Here is a 7,571-nt window from a genome sequence, read left to right on the forward strand (position 1 = left end):
TTTCATTTAAACATTGTTTTTGTATTTCTGTCGTAATGATTCAGATTTTTAATTTATGAAAAAAGTATGTTGAAGTTTTAGATGCATCTGCTATTTCAGTTTCGGCACTGAGATCAAAGGTGAAAAAACACATTCACCATCACTCGCTCCCTAGTTTTCTTTCAAGAAGCGTAGTGACATCAGCATCCAATGACTTACTGAAGTACAGCATCCCCAGATATATTACTTCTAACCTCGAAAACTTAAGTGCATCTGAACAGTTTCCTTGAGCTTTATGGATACAGATTTGCTCACACCAATTCCCGCTTGTCTCCACTGACTCCGATCTAACACTCAAATATTTTTGAGTGAAGTTAATCATTGCTCTCGCCCCTGTCAACCTTCTTCACGCCATCATGCTAACCTTTCCACGGTTGTCCCTCGGCTTTTGTCTTATACTAGATTTATAGAACCTGATCAAACTGTATTGTTTTACCCTTTTCACACGGCCAACCCTTCCCACTTGCGTTCTTTGAAACATGCATTTCATACAACAACTCATTCCTCTAAGTTCTTCCCTCTTTATTCTCTACATAATATTAATATCACACTTTATTCTTATAGACTACATTTTCTCCACCAACAGCCTCAGCTACGCTACAGAATTTAAAGAACGTGGTTCACATCCGTTCATTATATGCTGGAAAAATCATATTTTTATTTTTTGTGCATACACTGACAGGTTTTTTTCTTTCCATAGATTCCTGAAAATTACAGTTACCTCCATTGACTCGTATATTCTGTGACTCTCATCTTAGATATATATATATATATATATATATATATATATATATATATATATATATATATATATATATATATATATATATATATATATATATATATATATATATATCCGCTCTAAAATATCTAAACACATTCATTCCTTGATAATCTTTTCCTGTCTAACCATCGGCCACTTCTTTCATAAACTTTGCTGTTATCACCTTGTTCTTTTCAGACTTCACTTTCAACTTCATTCTTGTATATGCCTCCCAAATTCCTTCAACTTCCACAGCTTTTGTTCTGAATCCCAAAAGCACTGCGTCATGAGCAAAGAACAACTGTAACGAAACTCGCTGTAGACTGTGATTACATTTGCTTAATTATCTTATTTTACAACTTTACCTCTAAAAAAATTACACAAACATATATCATCACAAATCTTTGTATGAGGTTCATTTTTTTAACCAGAAAATAATAAAATTTCTTTCTTGTCTAAACAACAGCTAAATATCATAATACTTACCTTTTCTTGATTAATATATACGAAAAAAGTAAATGGTTATATTTATAACCTTAATTTTTAAAGGGGTGGGCCGGTAAACCAGTAGAAGGCTTCGGTCAAATGACCAAAAGCTCCAGCTGCGGGTCATCATATGACTAAGACCCGCGTTAGGAAATACTTGTTTCCTGACAAACTTTACCTAACCTAATATATGCAACAAAAACATTCCGTTCCCTATTATGGGATGTTACTATTGTATGCTTAAAGGTAAAAAAAAAATATTCTGTACATCCCCCTAGCTTATCTATATCCAGCTGATCGTCTACAATCCAACATTTTTTTTTTCCTATCCCTATGTTGAAATAATTTCTGTTATGCATTTCGTTCAGATTAATCAACCTATTTATATTTCGAAATTATTCTTCTTCTTCTTTTTCATTACACTGTTATATTAATTATTATTATTATTTATTTATTTTATTTTATTAACACATCGGCCGTCTCCCACCAAGGCAGGGTAGGAGACGCCCAGAGGCATGCTTACACTACAGTTATAAAACTGCAACATTAACACTCCTCCTTCAGAGTGCAGACACTGTACTTCCCATCTCCAGGAATCAAGTCCGGCCTGTTGGTTTCCCTGAATCTCTTCATCGATGTTACCTTGCTTATACTCCAACAGCACGTCAAGTCCTAAAAACCATTTGTCTCCATTCGCTCCTATCTAACAAGCTCACGTACGCTTGCTGAAAGTCCAAGCCCCTCGCTCTCAAAACCTCCTTTACCTCCTCCCTCCTACCTTTCCTAGGGAGACCCCTACCCCGTCTTCCCTCCACTACAGATTTATACACCCTCAAAATCATTCTGTTTCGTTCCAACCTCTCTACATGTCCAAACCATCACAACAACCCCACACCTCCTCCTAATCTCCAAACTACGGATTCTCGGCATTATATACACACCACACATTGCCCTCAGTCATGACATCTCCACTGCTTCCAGCCTTCTCCTTGTTGCAACATTCACAACCCATGCCTCACACCCATACAAGAACGTTGGTATAACTATACTCTCATACATTCCCCTCTTTGCTTTCATCAATAAAGTTTCTTTGTCTCCACAGACTCCTCAGTGCACCACTTGCGTTTTTCCCCTCGTTAATTCTAGGATTCACCTCATCCTTCATAGACCCATCTGCTGATATATCCACTCGCAAATATCTGAACACATTCACCTTATCCATACTCTCTCCCTACAATCTGATATCCAGTCTTCCGTTACCTAATTTTTTTTGTGATGAGGATAACCTTACTCTTTCCTATATTCACTTTTAATTTCCTTCTTTTACATACCCTACCAAACTCATCAACCAACCTCTGCAACTTCTCTTCAGAATCCCCCAAAAGCACAGTGTCATCAGCAAAGAGCAACTGCGAAAACTCCCACTTTGTGTTAGATTCTTTATCTTTTAACCCTACACCTCTTGCCAACACCTGAGCATTCACTTCTCTTACAACCCTATTTATAAATATATTGAACAACCATGGTGACATCACACATCCCTGTCTAAGGTCTACTTTTACTGAGAAATAATCTCCTTTCCTACATACTCTAACCTGAGCCTCGCTATCCTCATAAAACCTTTTCACCCCTTTCAATAACCTACCTCTTATTCCAGACATCTGCAACATCTGCCACATTGCCCCCCTATCCACCCTATCATATGCCTTTTCCAAATCCATAAATGTCACAAATACCTCTTTACTCTTATCTAAATACTGTTCACCTATATGTTTCACGGCAAACACTTCGTCTACACACTCCCTACCCTTCCTGAAGCCTCCTTGTTCATCTGCTATCCTGCTCTCCGTCTTACTCTTAATTCTTTCAATATTAACTCTATCATACACTTTACCAAGTATACTCAACAGACTAATTGCCTTATAATTTTTACACTCTCTTTTGTCCCCTTTGCCTTTGTACCAAGGAACTGTATTCTCTGCCAATCCCAAGGTACCCTACCCTCTTCCATATATTTACTATATAAAAACACTAACCACTCCAAAACTATATCCCCCACCTGCCTTTAACGTTGCTATTTTTATCCCATCAATCCCAGCTGCTTTACCCCCTTTCATTCTCCTCACTGCCCCACACATTTCCCCCACACTCACAACTGGTCCTTCCTCACTCCTATAAAATGTTATTCCTCCTTGCCCTATACACGAAATCACAGCTTCCCTATCTTCATCAACATTCAACAGTTCCTCAAAATATTCCCTTATTATTATTTATCGGAAAGCCCTAAATTCATAGGGGTCACACAGCATCTACGAAATGGGAGGTAATCATGTTTGAGCTAGGCAAGATAAACATCGCTTAAATACCTTGGATGAAGAGCCCTTCATCAGGCAAAGGACGTTCTCTCCTTTGACGGTCAGTCTCTCTCTCTCTGTTTCCTTTGTAGGTCTGCTCCTCCATGTGTCTGCTCCTTCATGTGTGCCGCATGTGTGTCTACTCCTCCATGTGTGCCGCATGTGTCTGCTCCTCCATGTATCTGCTGCATGTGTCTGCACCTCCATGTGTGTGCTCCTCCATGTATTTGTTCTTCCAAGTGTCTTCATGTGTCTGTTCCTATATGTGTCTGCTCCTCCACGTGTCTCCTGCATGTGTCTGCTAATCATTGTGTGAGCTGCATGTCTCTGCTCCTCCATGTGTGCTGCATGCATCTGCTCCTCAATGTGTGCTGCATGTGTCTGTTCCTTCAAGTGTGCTGCAGGTGTCTGCCCCTCCATGTGTGCTGCATGTGTTTGCTCCTCCATGTGTGCTGCATGTGTTTGCTTCTCCATGTGTGCTGCATGTGTCTGCTCCTCCATGTGGGCTGCATGTGTCTGCGTCTTCATGTGTACTGCATGTGTCTGCTCCTCCATGTGTGATGCATGTGTCTGCTCCTCCATGTGTGCTGCGTGTATCTGCTCCTCCATGTGTGCTGTATGTGCCTGCTCCTTCATGTGGGCTGCATGTGTCTGCTCCTTCATGTGTGCTGCAGGTGTCTGCTCCTCCATGAGTGCTGCATGTGTTTGCTCCTCCATGTGTGCTGCAGGTGTCTGCTCCTCCATGAGTGCTGCATGTGTTTGCTCCTCCATGTGTGCTGCAAATTTCTGCTCCTCCATGTGGGCTGTATGTGTCTGCTCCTCCATGTGTGCTGCATGTGTTTGCTCCTCCATGTGTGCTGCAAGTTTCTGCTCCTTCATGTGTGCTGCATGTGTGTGCTCCTCCATGTGTGATGCATGTATCTGCGCCTCCATATTTGATGGATGTGTCTGCTCCTTCATGGGCGCTGCATGTGTCTGCTCCTCCATGTGTCTGCTCCTCCATGTGTCTGCTCCTCCATGTGTCTGCTCCTCCATGTGTCTGCTCCTCCATGTGTCTGCTCCTCCATGTGTCTGCTCCTCCATGTGTCTGCTCCTCCAGTTTTTCTCTGCGTCATTGTAGTGCAAGTCTTCCATGACGTCACCTGATCCCGTTGACTCTCAGTCAATTTATCGCGCACTTGTTGATGTCTTCTTAATCCTTTCTCAGTTTCCTGCTGTGTGTGTGTGTGTGTGTGTGTGTACTCACCAATCTGCGGTTGCTGAGGTCGAGTTACAGCTCCTGGCCCGGCCTGTTCGCTAGCTTTCTACTAGGTCCATTCTATCTCTGCTCCAAGAGCATTATCGTTCCTCATCTTAAAGCTATGTATAGATATTGTGTGTGTGTATGTACGTGTGTGTGTGTGTGTGTGTGTGTGTGTGTGTGTGTGTGTGTGTGTGTGTGTGTGTGTGTGTGTGTGTGTGTGTGTACTCATCTATATGTTGTTGCAGGGGTCGAGTTTTAGCTCCTGGCCCTGCCTCTCAACTTGCCGCTGACCAGATTTACTCTTTCTTATCGTACCTTCCCATAACACTTTGTATGAAGTCTGCCTCCACTAAGTCTTCATCTAGGTCATTCCACTTCCCAACCATCTTGAGACTGAAGAAATACATCCTGACATCTCTGCGACTCTCATCTCTGTTTTTAGCTTCCATCTGTGCCCCAAGTACCTGTTTTCCGCTCGTCACCAAACATATATGTGGATGTAAGGGTTCGTTAGGTGTAGAGCCGTCAGTTGAACAAGAGTCATTAAGACCACGATACACGAGCACCGCCGGTAAATACCCTCTTCTCTAAATAAGGAATTAATGTACAATGGCGTATATACTGATACACATCACTTGGTGTATATAAACTGAGATATACATACCTCTCGGATATATACATAACTATCAGTGTATATACACTAAGATATTCAGACCTCTCCTGCATGTATCTTTGAAATATGCTGTAATACATTATTCATCTTAACAAATACAATATACATAGAATCATTTCTGGTGTAGAATGAATATAAAGACATAGAGGGACAGTTTAAGACATTTATTGAGAAAACGTTTCGCCCCAAGTAGTTTCTTTAGTATTAGTGGAGAGAAAACTAAGAAGCTAGTATTTATAGTGACAAAGTCGGGTGGGAAACTGAGAGAAGGTAGAGGTAATAGTAGTAGTAGTAGTAGTAGTAGTAGTAGTAGTAGTAGTAGTAGTAGTACAGCTGAGATGTGATGGGAGGGATTTCAGAAAGATCTGTCAGCAGTGGAGTGCTTCCCGGTGCAGACGTGATGGCTGGCGTCATCAAACGTCAGTGTCCGGGTAAGGCAGTGATACGGACAGGACGTAAATATATACAGTCCACACAGTCCCAACGTTTCGCCACATGTAGCCACTTCGGTCCTGGTCACAGTAGTCTCTGTACTAGGAATGAAGAAACAACTTTGGGCAAAACGTTGCCTCATCGTACATATATACTTCTGTCTACATGCTGTCGGTATCACCGTACCTTTCCATTCAGCGGTGTACAATGTTTATCTTACCCTCACACGGGTTTAGCGCTTTGCAAAAATTCAGTCTTGTGAGTTATAAAACTACGATGAACACTGCAAAATGCGCTAACCTATACATGACTTTACTAATCTTTTTCATAAATATTAATATTATTATTATTAGTAGTAGTAATAGTAGTAGTATTAATAGTAGTAATATTAAAAGTGGTAGTAGTAATAGTAGTAGTAGTAGTAGTAGTAGTAGTAGTAGTAGTAGCAATAGTAGTAGTAGTAATAGTGGTAATAGTAACAATAGTAGTAGTAACAACAGTAGTAGTATTATTAGTAGTATAACAGTAGTAATAGTAAAAGTGGTAGTAGTAATAGTAGTAGTAGTAGTAGTAGTAGCAATAGTAGTAGTAGTAGTAATCATAGTAGTAGTAATAGTAATAGCAGTAGTAGTAGTAATAGTGGTAATAGTAACAGTAGTAGTAGTAACAGTAGTAGTAGTAGTAATAGTAACCTTGTGAAAGCACTGAACCCGTGAAGGGTGCACAGTGCCTATGGGGTATGGGGGTGGGGGGAGGGGGAGAGGGAGGGGTAGCTCCAATTTCTCGAATCAAGAGTCCTTCGCCAGCATCAAGGTACCTCCCCTTGAAAGAAGAGTTAGAGTTATATTCAAGGGGAAGCGCTAAACCTGTAAAGGTCAAACTGCTTCTGGGGAAATGGGGAGGTAATTAGGTTTGATCCGAGGAGAGAGACATTTAGCCTCTATGTACGCCTTAAATAAGACAGTTTTTTTCCTTGATAAAAAAAATAATTTTATTATTTATATTTATTAACTAGGTGTAGGGGTGCCTACATGCTGGAGAAGAGCTCTTGATCCGTGGAACTGGCGCTACTCTCCCTCTTCCACGGATCAATACCTGATTACATGCTCGTTCCCCAAGGCATTGTCTAACTTCTACGGGTTTAACGCTTTCTCTGAGTATTATATACGATAATCTTCACCAAAATCTTTATTTTCTCAAGAGCAACTGAGTACAACTAGGTGAGTACAGCTAGATGAGTACAACTAGGTGAGGTATAACTAGGTGAGTACAAGTGGGTACAAGTAAGTGAGTACAACTAGGTGTACACATCAAGGTGAGAACAACTAAGAAACTGTAATGAACTCTTCTCCGGCATGAGGAATCAAACCCCAGTGAATGGTGTCTTAGAAAAGCCAGGTATAAGTCATGCCACAAAATCAAAATATGAACATACGTGCAATAAGCGAGAACAAGAGGTGCAACATGCAACACAACCACGGGGGAAGTTGAATGATAGCTCCCCCGTGGTCGTTTTGCATCAATATATAGAATACCAAAGAGACTTCTTGAGTACAAATTAGCCTTTAATTTACTCCCACA

General features: G+C 40.8%; 1 protein-coding gene across 5 annotated transcripts in view; it reads right to left on the reverse strand.

Moving 5' to 3' along the window:
• LOC128692253 (gamma-aminobutyric acid receptor subunit alpha-6-like) overlaps positions 1-7,571 on the reverse strand; it is a 368,693-nt gene that overhangs the window by 360,129 nt on the left and 993 nt on the right. The gene's annotated exons all lie outside the window — the stretch shown is intronic.

The sequence above is a fragment of the Cherax quadricarinatus genome, chromosome 53 (assembly GCF_038502225.1).
Source record: "Cherax quadricarinatus isolate ZL_2023a chromosome 53, ASM3850222v1, whole genome shotgun sequence".
Taxonomy (NCBI): domain Eukaryota; kingdom Metazoa; phylum Arthropoda; class Malacostraca; order Decapoda; family Parastacidae; genus Cherax; species Cherax quadricarinatus.